The sequence below is a fragment of the Pipra filicauda genome, unplaced genomic scaffold (assembly GCF_003945595.2).
Source record: "Pipra filicauda isolate LSUMZ 115617 unplaced genomic scaffold, ASM394559v2 scaffold56_size3634133_pilon, whole genome shotgun sequence".
Classification (NCBI taxonomy): Eukaryota; Metazoa; Chordata; class Aves; order Passeriformes; family Pipridae; genus Pipra; species Pipra filicauda.
In genome coordinates, this window is record NW_024104720.1 from 1921728 (window position 1) to 1936540 (window position 14813).

The 14813-nt window shown below is 37.5% G+C and overlaps 1 long non-coding RNA gene across 2 annotated transcripts in view; it reads left to right on the plus strand.

Moving 5' to 3' along the window:
• The first annotated feature begins 7552 nt into the window (after positions 1-7552).
• Positions 7553-14813, plus strand: part of LOC120324521 — a 104210-nt gene continuing 96949 nt past the window's right edge. For both annotated transcript variants that reach the window (XR_005565896.1, XR_005565895.1), the window contains exon 1: positions 7553-7721. This is a non-coding gene — a long non-coding RNA (uncharacterized LOC120324521). The remainder of the gene's footprint in view (positions 7722-14813) is intronic.

A 14813-nucleotide genomic window follows, 5' to 3' on the forward strand; every position in this document is an offset into this window, starting at 1 on the left:
TAACCTAGAAGAAATGTGTAGCAAGTCTTACTCTTTTTAGAACCATTAAGCAAAGAAGTACACTCTTTTACTTGCATATGCTTAAGATACAAAGTGATCAAAACTGTAAGATGAAGTGTTCCTTTAGGAAGGCTAGCAGTTTGGCCAGTGTGTGACTTAATCATAGGTAGAAGAGAATGTCTCATGGGGTTCACACCGGGTGCAGCATAAAGTATAACGTGGAGTGAAGCTGTCCATACAACTTCTCTATGGCCTTCATAAAGAAACTGAGATGTGAGTAGATAGATAAATAAAACTGTCGAAAAGTTAGTAGGTTGTTTGTTTGTTTTGAGGGGTTTGGTGTTAATTTGTGGGTTTGGTGGTGGTTGGTTTTTTTTGAGAAAATTATCTTCGGTAAGAAAGCTGCCTAACAGCAAAGAAAGCAATACAGTTTTTGTCTTGTGCTGTTCAAACTGAGTGCAGGAATGCGGGGAACTTAAAACTCACTGCCTGAAGATTATTTCTATTCCACTGCTCCATGGCAATTCTGACTAATTTAGGCAAGTTTTGAGGAACACTTGCAGCATGAGTATGTAGTCCTGCCTACCACATCATCTTCCACTTGTCTCTGAAATATGGATTAAGAGTAGGTGATTTGAGTACTTGCAGATGCTGGAATAAACGTGAAGCAGTAAATAATCCCTCCAACCTCTACTCTGAAAAAAGGCAAATAAGTATATTGCAATAGGTATTAACATGTCCTTTCTCTCCCTCTCTGGCATGCAGGTTATTTCAGTTTACTTAGAAAAGCAAATGTCAAGCTATTTTCAATCAGAAAATATATGTGCATTATCTCTGCACATATATCTCTACTGATGTTTGTTCAACAGTCCTTTACAAAGTGCATGGTGTGGATACATTTAGGTTTTCAACTCCTTGCTCAGTTAAAGCATATCATATAGCCTAAACTAGATCAGTCAAAGGGACCAAAGGAGTTTCCAGCTTTATTTGATTCAGAGAACTGGCTGAAAATTCCCTTTACAAGTACAGTACACTGGGCCTTCAGCTATAGTGAACCACTGGAAAGCGATAGTTTATCATTCACAGCAGTGAAAAAGGAGGTCATACAAGGATCACCTCTCCAATGACATAAACATGAGACTTTTCTCACAAGCTGTCAAACTTCAATTGTTGGTGAGATCTGTTGTGTCAGTGTTTCATAATAATTGCTTCTAAGTCTTGTTAAGGGTCTAAAACAAATTACCTGAGTGACATGCTTTTGGCACCAGTGAAGGAACAGCGAGGGGAATACATATTGCATAACAGACTTGCCTATCAAGATTTTCTTTGAGTTTATTGCAGCAATTTTACTATTACTTTCCTCTATTTGAAATACTATAATAAAAGTTGCAAGTTGTCTCATGCTCACAAGGAAACATTTGTTCCCTGGATAATAGTCTAGCTGGCCAACATAAACTCATTCATAACAATAGACTTCTTTTTAAGAAGGGATATTTTAAACAAGCTGAAAAAAGTTAATCCTTTCAGTTATGAAGGCTTTTCTTTAGATTTAAAAAGTATATTGACTGTCTTTGCACTGTAAGTCAGTTACTATTTCTTTTACAGCATATACAATAAATGTATGACAGATTATATATATTAATGAAAATCAACAACACACCATCCTAGCCTACAGAAATAAACTTGTTTGCAAAAATATATAAAATTTAACACAATTTTATATATGAATGTTATATATATTGATATATATGAAATTATATGTATTTCCTTGTTAATAGCTGTAGAGAAAAGTGAAATGACTGTCTACTTGCAAAATGCTGATCCTGTTTGATTAGGTATACTGAGATTTATATGAGAGTGTGAAAAGGGGTTCTAGGCGTGGGTTTTTGTTGATTTTGTTTTGGGGTTTTTTCATTGACCAAACATACAAATAAAAATCCCACTGAAAGAAGAATGGCTCAGCCCATCTCCTTTCTACTCTCATAAGCATATTTCATACAGAAGTTCAAATAGGTAATCACTGTACCTTGCAAAACTTAGAATGTCAGAGTGAGTCAGTTTAAGTGTAAAATAACTCAGAGGCAGACAAGAGGGACAAATACTTGATTATTTACTTTTGACTACCACTTCTCTAGGCTTTTATTTAAAAAAAAAAGCAGCCAAACCCCCTCTCTGTTTTCAGGGCCTGGTCTATTTTTCAGGCACTAACTGCTTTTTGGATTTGATAAACAGGACACATCAACTAACAATTTAAACTCCAAAGCCATAGTAATAGGTATGCGGCTTTTTCCCAGAGGCTTGAAGTTAAAATGCTACGAGCGCTGCAGAATGGCAGCTAAACACGTGTCCCTTGGGCTCTGCAAGGCTTCATTCTGCACAATGATGGAAATGTGAAAAACAAGTTGAATGCAGATTTGGCCGTTTCCACCACGCTGTGAAAGCCTAGAGGATTTTGTCGTTTATGTCAGGGGATCAAGCTTTCATTGCTCAGTTTAAAGCAAAAAGTTACTGCGCTAAACTTCACTTTCTACTTTGTCCAGGGCCAAAGAAATAGACCTTTTAATTAGGAGCTTGCAGACATGATGCTGTCCTTAAAGTGGACATATTACTTTGCCTAACAAAAATTGCCTTTGTACAGCTTTTTTTTGTGTGTGGCAGTTTTTTATCGCACTATCGTGCTGCTCTTTATCGGGTTGTTGGTGACTGATCATTTAAACAGCACCCCAATACATGGATTTGATGCAATCTTTCAGTTATTCTTATATAGAAGTGTCCTTCACTGTTACTTGTTCTTTTCAGTTTCAGAGGACTAACGAGTTACTATCCTGGCCCTGCACCTCCACCCCAGCACAGCCAGGGCCTGGAATGTGGTGGACATGCTCTCTGACCTGCTGTGATAGTTTCACTCTAGGCCTTCCTGGAGACCAGCTTGTAACCAGGAAGGAACTAGGAAAGTGATCACGGAAGTATTCCGTGCTATTCCTTTACGTAACTTGAGGTATAAATAAAGCCAGTAGGAGGGACCTCGTGCTTTTCCTTCCCGGCGAGGTTCGAGAACGGTGGGTCCCTGTCTCGGTCTGGCTTATCTGGAGCTGAGGCCTACAGTGACTGCTGTTATCTGCCACATGTGAAGGGAGAGCGCTGGGCCGTGTCCAGCCATCCTGCCTGTTCAAAGGGAAGTGGTGAGGTTTTGCTAATTTACCTTCAGTTGGCTGGTTGACTTGTTTGGTCTTTGTCCCTTTTTGTCCTTTTCCCTTCTCCCTCCCCTTCTTCCCTTTTTGGAGAGCTGTTTGAGATTTCTGGAGTTGTGGTGTATAGTATTCTCATTGTATATATCTGTCTCATATGTAAAATATATATATATTTTTGCTATAGCTTTGACTGCTTAAGTCTTTTTTTTTTTGTTTTCTCTTCCCTCTCTGGGAAGCAGGTCCTTGTTGTCGAGTTTCGGGGACTTGGCGGGAAGCCAGCTCAAAACTTGCACACCTGCACAGCTCAAGCTCTTCTGAATATACTGAGATCACTAAGGGTTTTCTGAATGGTGCTTAGTTAGAAAGATGGGGTCTTGGAGAGAAGTAGTAGTTGACATGCAGTAGGAATTAATTTTTACTAACAGCTGTTATTTTAAGGATTTGTGTAGTCATATAGTTGATGGTTAGCAAGGGCGTAATTCCCTTAGAACTGCATTTGCTGGGTGCCAGTAAGAGTACAGGACTAAGGACTGCTGTCCTGGCTGAGGTTTGCACTTGCAGCTTGCTTCTGCCTTTGTAGCCTACTGTAAACAGCATAAAAGCTGTAGTGTGTAGTGACTGATTAGTATTCTAAAATAGTTTAAGAGCCCTCTGATGGGCCTCCTTAACATGAATTGTGTAAGTCATGAGTACCAGCGCCAAAGAAGACATAAATTAAGCCATGTATGTTAGTATGTAGTTGGCAACTACAGTTATATGGACCTTTCTCTGGTAATATATTTGTAATATATTGAATCAGCAGCAAAGATGCAACAATAGCCTTTTCCAGTAAGCAAAGAACTCAGTTTCATTATGTGTTTGTGCTGAACAGGAACAAATGTAGACCGCAGTGTGGTCTCCATTCCAATTTGTGGTCTGAGTATTATTGCAAAATAATGCTGATAATCCATTATGACGGATATATGTATGTGAAATTTCACAGTTCCTTCCATAGTCCTTGACATCAGGCCATCATTCTGCAAAAATAAAGTCATTCCACTCCATTTCTAAAATAAGACAAGCCTTCACCTCTTGCTGAGAAAATACTGTCCTACAAAACTATGTACCATTTATCACATATGGCTCATCAACCCAAACCAAACACTTTTCTTAACTGCCCACAAACTGACAGTGAGAAATATTGTTCTGTCATTTTTGTTCTCCACATATATACTAGAAACAACCCTATTTCAGATCCATTGTTCACCTATGGTCTGGACAGCCCAAACTACTCTTCCCACCCTCCAAATATATAGGGGCTGTAAAACCACACAACAGCTCCCTGATTTACCTCCTGATATTGGCTAAATACCACACTATGAAACTTCATGTTACGTGAACAGTTAAATGCCTAATTACTGTGTCTGTGTGTGCAAAATTAGAGTCTCAGTCTAGAAAATTTGGCTCTAAGTTGTTTGAGGGCTTGGTTCGAAGACTGTGGATTTTTCATTATTATATTGTAATTATTATAAGTAAATCTTGAATTTTACTTCAACCTTTATCAAGGTCTAAAAAATATTTAGAATCTTTAAGTTAGTTTTGTCCATGTGGTGACATATATCTTTGTTTGAGAGTACAGATGAAAGTATTTTGCAGTTATTTAGAAGCTAATCTCTGTAAATCTGTTAAATAATAAAAAGAGTAAAATATTTTATCATAAACTTTTGTGATACAGGAGGTAATCTTTGAATTTCAAACTTATTTTTATGGCTAAGTAGAAGACATATTTTCTGTGAAAAGTCCATTTGGACCTTTCTGTAAAGATGATTTGCCAGTGAGGGCCAGTGAATTTACCTAACCTCAGGTTGGACAGGAGGAATGACCATTGCCTTTCTCATCCTCTTCTGAGTAAATTTTCGAGTACATGTATCTATGTTATTCATAGACTTCATCAGTCTGGTCCCATTCTTCCATCAGGGAGCCATAATGAAGAATAGCTATTTGGCACAAAATGCTTATGTTGTCATGTTATTGTCCTATTATTTATTGCCTAGCATTGTGTCGGGATTAAAGATAAATGGCCCCTGCTATGATTGCTGAGATTTTGGGATTAGTTCTTATTCCAGAGCAAGCAAGCTGACTGGACAAGTGGGCTGATCACATATTTGTGACATTTCTACGAGTGTATTTACTTCTGAATCTTGGACCTGAAATTAGTGTATTTTTGCCTTATGTTTGTGAGGAATAACCTTTCCTACAATAATCTGAAGGAATGCTCAGATAGGTCGCTGAATATCACTTAAGTCCTATTGACTTCAGTGACACAGAATATGACCGTACACCTTCTGTGATTTATACAGTGCTGTAAGCTAAAATATCTTTTGCAGAATGACGATCACTGCACTTTTCTGACAGCTAATTATGTGACTCTCCCAATTTGGAAGTACTAAACAAGATTTCTGTTATAAACAACATCATAAATCTAGAATAATTCAAGTTTTATTGTAATGCATTACATGGAAGTTTAGATCATCTGCTGAGGTTCCCTTGCATCTTTCCTTCTCTCCACACTAGTGAAGTAGTACTGGATGGATCTAGGCCTACCATGAAATGCTGTTTCTGCTTTCAGAAATTCCAGGTTCTATCAATAAAATCCTGGGAGACAAAGAAATTAATTGAGTCTGTAACTTTGTCAAACCATTTGAGTTCAGGTGGTTCCCTGATATATAAAAATGATTTAACATTATTTTGAATATTATGGTTGTTTTTTTTTAAATTGAGGAGTACAAATTAATAAATTATGCCAGTGTCAGAGATTTTGGGTTTGCTTGTTTCAATCCACTGTGAAATTGTGTGGACAGTTAGTATTACTCATGGTTTTTTTACAACAAAATGCAAAATTTTTGAAATTTGCTTTAGCTGTAGTTTAATCTCATGCTGTGACCACAAAAAACTTGTAGGGCATGTTGTTCATACAAGCACACAGATCAGCGATGATGGACCAGAGTGTTTACCAGATCAACCAATCAGACATTTAGTAAACTTATAAGTTAAATGAAGTCAGACACTGCAACTACAAGGCAATTTCCTTTTCTGAATTGAGATCAATATTTACTAGCTTTCTACAATGTTGCCTATGCTTGCTTGATCAGCATCTGCTTCTGAAGACCATTGATTGTCCAGAAGGCCTTTTCAAAGGCAGATAATGCTCTTTTCAAATACACTTTGTATTGATCAGCAAAAAGAAAGTTTTTTGATGGTGCAGAGTGCAAAAGCCATTTATAAAGATTAAGGACAGTGATATGTCACTGTGGGTCACAGTGAGGTTGAATTAATATGGGCTAATGCATGTTCTACTTTTGAAGACAATAGACAGAAGTATTCGAGGATTTAAGTGATAGTATGATTCCACTTGCAAAATACCTGCTATGCTATCTCCAGGGACTGAAACCTTTCTCCTTCAAAAATGAATTGCTTGTTCCTACTCTTCAGTCTTTTCCCACACAACTATTCATATTCTATGCCCTATGACAAATTAATATATTAACTTGATGGACTTGGTGGAATTTGATCAAACAAACAAACAAAAAAAAAATCTTTGCTTTTAGGTGTTTTAAACCAATATGAAATAAAGAGGGATGAATGCGGCCAGAATTTTAAAAATAAATAGCCTAGGATAATGCCTTGGGTTTTCACAAAAAAAACCCCAAGGTTAATCCAAAAGTGAATTTCAGAGACTTTAACAAGCTTTACTTTTGATTCTTCTCCCTGCTATGTCATGTTGGAAAAACATAGTACATCTGAATTTTGTCCTAGAAATCTAAGTGTGTTCTAAAAGCAGTCGTATCTTCCTGAAAGAAAAAAAGATGATGGGATATTCACAGAGTTATTGGTGTATGAGCTGGCACTATGAGTTTGATACAGGAAGTGAGGTTTCTCCAAGGATGTCATAGACCAGTTATAATTCTAAAATAAGCAAAATGGAAAGAGCATGTATGGTCTGCTGGTATCTACATCCCTCCAACAATAGCAAGTGCAGCATATTTATGAAATAAGCATTTGGTTTCCTAGCTGGAGTTCTCTGCAAATGCCAAGGTTGATCACTGGAATATGGCACATATCTTCCATTAAAGTAAACAGCAGTGGCATATATAGTCAAGGACAAAACTCCAGTCTGAGTCTTTTAGCAACATCAGTAAGATATGTTTTACATACAGGAAATATGTGTCTTGAGCCTCTTGTCAAAACTTTCTCTACATATATGAATCTTCTTTGAAAAAAAAAAAAAAGGTGATATCCACAAAGGGCAAATAACTTTCTATTGTCTTAGTTAAAGGAAATTGATAATGATTAAACAATTTACTTGCCAGATTGCTAAAGCTCACACTTTCATAATTTCTGAGCTTTCTGAATATGCATATTATGGGGTTCTTGGCTCCTTTAACAGGCACTGTCTCTCCTCCTGTGGTCATGATGCATTAAAAGTCTTTTCTCCAACAGGTGAAACTTCCTGGTGATACTTTCAAAGAAGGAAAGTACAGTATAAAACTGGTAAGTTGTTAACAGTTTGAATTTAGTTATGAGTGTCCAAGGAAATTGATTCTGATCCCAAATGCATCGTCACACTGTCACAAAAGCAGCCTGAGAAGGCTGAATTCTTTCTAGAGTGGCCAAATCTATCTGTGACAAGAACTTGACTGAAATAGAGAAGAGGCTACTTTTGTTTTTCTTTGTCCACTTCTCATACAGAAGCCAGGACTTTTCCCATTTTGACGTGGAGGCTTCCTTTGACAGTTTACTTTTTCTCTTTTAAACTCCTTGAGCTTTTTTTCATAAACTCTTCTTGGTATTCATCCATATCAGGTCACTGGAGGGCGTCACCACCTCCAAACGTTTTATCGTTCTTTTTCTTGTAGTGCTGTTATATAATATGTTTATTATAGAGGATCCCGTCAAAGTGAAATCTAAGCTGGGTTGATCTGAGAGTTTATCCTTTATGGCTGTTTCCTGCTGTCCAGTTGGGGAGCTCTGGAGTTTATCTCTTTTCAGATGTACTTTTTGCTCCTGTTCCACAAGGATAGCATGTCCTCACCAGACCACAGTTTACAGCCTCACCCCTTTCTGCAGATGTCAGCTGATACTTTGATTCTAATTTTTTTTCCCTAAGACATAGCACATTTGGTTAAATTAATTATTCCACCTCTCTATAGATCTGTTATCCTATTTAGAATATCCCTTTTACTTCTTCACACCCTTTAAGATACTAGTGTAATTGAAATAGTAATTTTAAGTTTTTGTGAGAAAAAATTCTTGAATTCACAAGCGTTATGCATTTAAAAGTCTGTGGTCTTCACATTTAACATCTTAGTACCTTTCAAAGAGGTCTTCATTTGTTGAGAGGCAAAAACCATCTAACATTAGTATTAATATTTGACATATTAATTTTTCCATGAAGGTTCTCTCTATTTTGCACATATCATAAATGACAATATTAAGTTCTATAACAAATTTTTTAACAACTGTATATCTCATGTCAGTAAAAAAAAGTATCAGCTGTCACCATGATTAATGAGCAAACTCTAGGGGAAGAAATAACATGAATACTCTGCACACAAAGAGGTATTGCAATACAGACATTTTATTACCCATGTTCACAAATGAACCAAATAACTGCACACCCACATAACATGTGTTTATGGTTGATATAATTGAAGAAAATATGCCAAGAATTGCAGTTTTCACAAAACCAATGAATGTTTGTTGAATATGTAATGCTAAATTCAGTGCCACTTTAGACTAAACACCTCAATGAAAAAAACCCTTGAAAAAATCCCAAATCCCCAAAAAACCATCTTCTGCATTTTGAGTGAGAAAAGTAATGGACTTTTTTAAAACTCAAGAAAGACATCGGAAGACTAAGATGATATTGATATTGATATTAATGATATTATTATTACCATCATCATAATTCAATTTATATTCTATTGAGGGATATGGCAAAATAATATAATTTTAATATTTATTATTGGAAAAAAACAATTGTTACACTTCAGAGCAATTTTTTTTTGTCTGGTGTAAAAAATTAGGCATTGTTCATTTATTTTATGGGGCAAAAAGATAGTCAAAAGTGTTGTGGTTTGATTTACAAATCTGGTAAAAATAATTTTTAATATCTACATCGTAGCACAATCTGTGATTTTAAGAGTTGCCTGTGTGGTAATCAAGACGTATAAAAGACTCCTTGAAAATATTGTAATTAAATAAGCCATTTAGAGGTATTACATTTTGAAAATATTTTTTCCTTTAAGTACTCAGGCCTTTTTATAGAGCACTTTAGCTGCTAATCTTACAGACTTACAAAGTCTAGCATTTCAGGTTCTTCAAATCCCCCTTTGCAGTTATAAAGCAGAGGCAGCCTTGGTGCTGAACCACCTCTCCGTACACCTTGAGAGGTTTCCTGCTGAGTGCTTCCACTCTGTAGTGTACAGCTTGAGAAAGTTTCTATCAGATGGAGTCCAAGAGACATTTTGTTCTTACTCAAATTCATTCTTTCCCTGAAGGAGATCTGAGCCCTGGCTGGAGTAATGCATAAATGGTCAAGAAGCTTCCCTTTGACCATGAAGAAAACTATGCTATCCTCTCAGCTAGTGTTATCTCCTGAATTCTTTTCTAAGGCCCAAATTTTAATGGAGCTTGTTTTACACTTCACAGAATACTACATTAGCTTGTTGAAATTTTGAATTACTTGTTAAAATAACTGTTGATTTTCAGGAGGCCATGGTTTTACCCCTTGTGTGAAAAGCTCATCTTGTTTAAGTTCATACAAGGAATGTGTTTTTTCATGGGGCAGAGACATGATCAGAATAATTGAGTCCTTTATTACCCATTCTGAAGATGAGACATCCTGAGAGACTTAGAAGTAGTTAAATTGCGTTCATCTTGGATTACGTATTTCACAACACTTCTTCAGATCCAGAAGAGAACACGTGCCTTCTCGGACATCACTTAGTGGCCTCAACTGCAGCAAAGTAGATGTACCTCAAAGAGGTTCCAGGACAATGTTTCTTGGAAAGGTGTATGCCCCTGGTTGAAACAGAAGCAGACTGCAGCCACATATCATGAGAAGTGGAGAGCTGCTAGAAGGAACAGTCCTTCTACATCACTGCCCCCCTCTTCCCAAGCTAAGCTCATTGCATTTTGTGTACAGTTCGCACCACTGAAATTCCTGCTCCAACACCAGCAACTGGTCGGTGTTACTGATGTTACCAGGCAATTAAAATTTGCTTAGTCTGTGATGATGGATAATGTTCACTTGCTTAGGGCCCAGTCCACATTTCTGGTGCATGCTTACTTGAACTTGCCATACCTGCTGCGACCTACCCTACAGGGTGTTTTTAGTGCCCGCTTTAATGCTGGCCTGTTTGCATCTGTGTATCTGAGCAGCCAGTCCATGTAAGAACAGTCACAAACCAAATAAAAACTGAACAGCAGTGGAGCTTTTTAGGTTGCACAACTATCCTTGCAATATTCAAGATTCAAAATCCTACCATATGAAGGCTGTGTGCCTCAGACAGTGCAAAGCCCGTGACCCTGGAAGGATGAGGTTCAAGCTGATGCTTTTCTTATAGGCTTGGCTTCTCAAGGTCAGAAGTTTGGTCTGGGAAATTGTCTTTCAGGAACCCAGCCAAGATGCAGAAGCAAACTTGGCACTTGGCTCTCACTAAAAATGTCTCTGTCCATGCTGTAAACATCACTGCATGCTGGAGGTGGGGCCCTTTTTCCTGACTTTCTCAAGGACAGCCTTGTCGGAGCAGTGCTATTGGAACACTGCGTCTGAGGTTGCTTAGTACCTTTTTGACCTTGCATGGACATAACTGAAAAAATATGGAGCACTTACCCCAGACTCTCCTTTAGTCATGGACACTGTGCCATAGTTTGGGGCATGGCCTCTGAGAAAGGAGATGGGTATGGGAGTGGGTGCTGGCAGTGGGCAATCTGGTGAATGCAGGTACAGGTGGTATCAATGCTACTCATGGATCCCAGTTCCTTGAACGTATTTTCCCATCCTTTCTGTTTCTGCTAGGAAGCATGACTAACTTGTATACAGGTGCAGCCCAAGGAAGCTGTAGAGCCCTTTGAGTGTAAGGCAGTGTGCCTGTGCCATGCCCAAACAGCCTGTCATGTGAAAGTGTGAGAGCAGTTCATCTATGGACATTTTCACAGGGGGCATCTTTATAGTGTCTTATTTGTGTGGACATAGTCACAGCAAGCCTTTTGCAGTTCTCATTTGTGTGTCCCTGTCCTTCACTGAATTTATTTCTCACCTTCATTCAGTCACTATTGGTCCTGTCCTTTCTGGTGTTTCCATTCTTCTTTTCATGTGCCATGCCCATGCTTAATAGCCTCCCATTCGCCCCAAGAAAAGCAGTGATGGGTTGACACTTGTTGTAATCATACTGTTTAGTTTGTGAATTTTATTCCCTCCTGTCATTTTCATATATCATATTTAATTTAATTGTAAGCTGTTTAAAACAGGGACAGCTTTCCTGTGTTAATACAATGCCTTATTCAAGCTGTCTGTGACCTCAATAATTACTCAGGTTCAATTATAATAAAGAGTTATTATCAGCTACAATAATTATTCTAGGACCAAGAAAAATACAGTCATATCCTTAGCACATTCCTTTCCAGTTCTTGAGCAATGAGTGAGCCTGAACACAGTTGAGTACTCTGTACAATACTCTGTGTATTGTAGTGATGTTGTTTTGTAAAAGTTTTTGAATTTTTACAATTAACTGCCCAGAAGTTCTTCTCATCTGGTGCAAATAAGATTTTAACACATTGCTGACCAAGGAATAAATCTTAAAATTTTATCTTGCCTTGTCATTGTTTTCATGATTATTTCAGAGATCTTTTGAGGATGTTTGCATTTTTCACGTGAGGTATTTGTCTGGAAATAATAGGGGTTTGAAACTGTTCAGAGTTCTAGAAATGCAGGAAAAAGTTCTGAGTGGTGTGGGCAGAGTGCAGGTAGTAAATGATACATTTAACACAGCAAGTGCTTTCTGCCCCGTGTCTTAAGAAGACAGCACATACGTAACATCCCATATAATGTGAGGCACATAAGGACTACGTTTGCCACAAATTCAGATTTTTTAAAGAGTAATGTTGGCAGAGCACCAATCTAGTTTGTTTACCATCTGGTAGCTCTCCTACAGGTATAACTCTTTTTAAAAGTGCCTAATGCAGAGAAATCATTTCCAAGTGCTGTAGAATTTATTTGGACTTAGCAGTTTTTAGCAAAAAACCCCTCAGACTAAGATTCAACATACAGAATATTTGTCCATAATTCTTTTCTTGTGTGTTCTTCTGTAGGTTTGTTTACTTAAAAAGCAGATCTTGTTCATAAGTGCTCCATAACTAGTGGTAGCAGCTGAATCAATACTCAGAAGACACTCTGTCTTCTTATTACACATGCTACTACTCTCTTCTCTCCTCTGAGGAAAGCCCAAATCTCATACTCCTGTGTTCTCTTTTTTTATCTTTGACTGGAATACTAAATTAAAGTGCTATCCACCTCACCACCCCTACAAAACCAAAGCCAGTTCCAAAATGCATTAAGGATTTCAGATGCAGATTTCTGAAGATGAGCTATGTCTTAGAATATAAATGAATTAAAGATGTGGATATGCTCCAGAAGCCATTGGAGTAATTTAAGTGATGTGAAAGAATGTTCCATGGTAATGGTATCACTCTTGCTCACTTTTCAGGGAAAATTGACGGTATGAAAAGTCCTAATGTTACATACAATGTGATTCTCAGCTCTGGGATGACCATTAGCACTCTAGAAGATCCTGAATTTAAGATGTAGTTCTGTGAAAACTCTGCTCAGGGCTCAGTAGTGCAGTGAGCCCTAATCAAATGTTATGGTTTACTAGAACACAAGATAAACCACAAAATTGCATCATTGTGTAAATACACATGTAGATGCTCTGCATTTTGAACACTGTGAACAGATTCTTCCTGTCACCCCTCCTCTTTTCGGATAAGATCAAATGCATAGAATATCTCTGCAGAAGGAACAGCTTAGTTGGGTGGGACTCTTCAGCTCAGAGAAAAGGAGGAACCTTGCAAGAAGATATAATGGGCGTCTATGAAACCATGGAGAAGGTAAATAAGAATTGGTTATTTGCTTATTCTCCCAATACAAGATCATGGGGATGTCAGCATAAAACAGCCTGTGACCTCTTTGAAACAAATGGTGCAAACGTCCATGATATTGTCACAAACCTATATTTAGTCTGAGGAGCTTCAACCTGAGGATGCTGTTAGTGCTAAAATATTGAAAAGAATTCAGGAGGTGAACAGCACAGTGAATGAAAATGGAAAAGAGTGAGAAAGAGAATGAAAAAAAAAAATATTGTAAAGTACAGAGGTATTACCTCTGGCTCAGAAGGCCAAGGTTGCAAATTGTTCAAAGCTGGAATGGTATTTGTGGGAAGTATGACTGAGCAATCACAATTCTGTTGTGTTTAGGCCTTCATTTCTCATTCCCATGAAAGACCATATATAATTGGTTCCTCTGATCTGACCTAGTACACCATTTTTGTATTGTTTTGTTAAATTCTTATGAGAATTGCCTGAGACTTCACATAGGAATAAGAATGGGCTATGAGTATCAAAATCAAGTGTTTTTCAGCAATGTTTACAATGCTTAAACATGCCCGTAAAATGGCACCTTTCTTTGACTTTTTCTGTTATCTCAGTGTTTCTAATCAATAAAGATCATTTCTGACATGTAGTTTACCAATGATGTGGAAGAGCTCCTTTGTTTACTCGTATACTTTGATGAACTACATCATTGTTTTGGTACTGGGAAGACAGATAAAGAATTACACTTGCAAGACCAGAGATCTGTATAGTATTTTCTTAGTGTTACACACACCTGGCAGCACATGGAAGGAAGTGGTTTCCAAAGCTTTTTTTTTCCCTTATAGTATCTGATGCCATGGAGAAAATATCATAATTATCAAGACTGCATATTCTCACAAGAATAGTGAATATTCTAATTATCTCTTTATTAATATGCAGGACCCATTATGTAGATTTGATCTTGTCATATTTACTATTGGTTTGATTATAGGTGCAAATAATAGTAATAAGAAAGGTCTAACTCATTCTGTGGATATTATAAACCATTCAGGTACTGACCCACGGGCTGTCCTTCTGCTGCTTTGAATGGGTTGTTGTCCTGCTGCTCCCACTCTAGTTGTTATTCAGGCATTTCTGCAACTGAAGTAAGAGAACAGTTTCAGAAACAAGCAAAGACAAAAAGAGTCAGTGCAGAGAAAAAAAAATTGCAGCTACGTTTTATTCAGATTCTTCTCTACTCTGAAGCAGAGCTGCTTTTGCAGTCAGTAACTCCCCTGTTGTAGCTGATACAGCACAGGGCTTTCTGAAGTTGTTATGTTCCCATGGTAATAGAAATTATTACTCTACGGGAGAAGTCCTATCGCAGAAAAAAAATGAGATGCCAAGCTATCAAAATGAGTTCTGCCTGCAAGTTAAGTTCAGAGTCTTTTATTTAACAGATTGTTGTCCTCCACAGTTCTGCTCTTTATACAAAGAATTGGGCTCCATAAA